We start from the raw sequence: 1,500 nt of genomic DNA, 5'->3' as shown, positions 1-1,500 counted from the left end.
GAAGGGTCTAGGCCCGAAACGTCAGCCTCTCTGCTCCTATGATGCTGTTTGGCCTGCTGTGTTCATCCAGCCCTGCACCTTGTTGTCTCTGATCTTTGGTACTTTGATCTCTCTCTGTAACTCTGATCTACCTGTTACACTGATCTCCCATCTCTGCTTGTTACTCTGCCCTATCTGTTTCTCCTGTCTTTATCACCCTGATTTCTATCTGTTTTCTCTGATCTCTATTACACCCAAGCTCTCTCTGTTACTAGTATCTCTATTGCACTGATCTGTTACTCAGATCTTCCTGAGAGCACCGTTATTCAGATCCCACTCTATTACTCTGATCTATATTGTTCTAATTCCTGAGTTCCCTTTATTACTCTGATGTCTGTTACTGAGCTCACTCGATTAATTCGATCCGTCACTTTGATCTCCACCTGATCTATTATTCTGAATCCTTGTTACTTTCTATTACCCTGTTCTCACCCTGTCACTCTCTATTACTTTGACCTCACACTGTTACTCTGAACTCACCCTGTTTCTCTCCATTACTCTGAATTGCTACTGCTTTCTATTACTCTGATCTCACCCTGTTTCCCTTTGTTACTGTGATCTCACCATTACTCTGTTAATCTGATCTCACTCTGTTACTCTTTATTACACTGATCAAACTGTTACTCTCTTACTGTCATCTCAACTTGTTGCTGTCTGTTAATCCGATCACACCCTGTTACTCTATATTACACTGAATTACTATTACTTTCTATTACTCTGATCTACCCTATTACTCTATTATTCCAATCTCACTGTTACTCTGATCTCACAATTACTCTCTGTAACTCTGATATTGCCCTGTAACTCTTTATTACTCTGATCTCACCCTGTGCCTCTCTGGTCTTTCTCAATTACTCTGATGTTCCTGTTACTCAGTGCCTTTGTTACTCAGGCCTGCAGTGATCCTCTCACCAGCCCACGCCCCATCCCCACCGTCTCCGCTCCCCTCACCATCAGGTTCCCTCATCCCTCGGTGAGGGCTATTCCCCCATTCACCTCCGCCTCCCCCCTTCCCGGATTAACCCCACCCCACCCTACTTCACTCTTACCTCCTCCTCCCTCACTCACCTCTCTCTCACACTCTCTCCCGCCGCGCGCTGCTTTTCCGTTTCCGCTCCCTCCCTCCCCCACTCCACCTCCGGGTCGCCTTGGTAACCGCTCCACGCGGGGTCTCCTCGGAACACTCGCAGGGACCCGTGACGTCTGCGTTTCCCTGGCAACCGGGGGCCGCCGTCTGGGAGCAGTGCGCCTGCGCAGGACACGGGCGGAATCGAGTGCGCATGTGTAGGTCCGGGTGCCAGGCTCCTGCAGTTGATCGGCCGGAGTCGGCAAATGCCCTTGGTGTGATATAGGAAATGCATAACAAGAGAAGCCACTCGAATAATCAATACAATACTGGGGGTTTAACGGCACTGTCGGAGGGTCAGCGCTGAGGGAGTGCCGCACTGTCGGAGGGTCAGC

General features: G+C 49.3%; 1 protein-coding gene across 2 annotated transcripts in view; it reads right to left on the bottom strand.

The window, feature by feature from the left end:
* LOC109935218 (14-3-3 protein beta/alpha-1-like) overlaps positions 1-1,190 on the bottom strand; it is a 35,183-nt gene extending 33,993 nt beyond the window's left edge. Inside the window, exon 1 of one of the 2 annotated variants that reach the window (XM_048608468.1) lies at positions 1,108-1,190. The gene's annotated coding sequence lies outside the window, so the exon portion shown is untranslated. Of the gene's footprint in view, positions 1-1,088 lie in introns of both variants that reach the window. The other variant, XM_048608469.1, reaches the window with a different exon arrangement.
* Positions 1,191-1,500: the final 310 nt, after the last annotated feature.

Source organism: Rhincodon typus, chromosome 19 (genome assembly GCF_021869965.1).
Source record: "Rhincodon typus isolate 14 chromosome 19, sRhiTyp1.1, whole genome shotgun sequence".
Taxonomy (NCBI): Eukaryota; Metazoa; Chordata; class Chondrichthyes; order Orectolobiformes; family Rhincodontidae; genus Rhincodon; species Rhincodon typus.
Note: the sequence above shows the minus strand (reverse complement) of the source record. Positions and strands in the feature narration are given on the sequence as shown.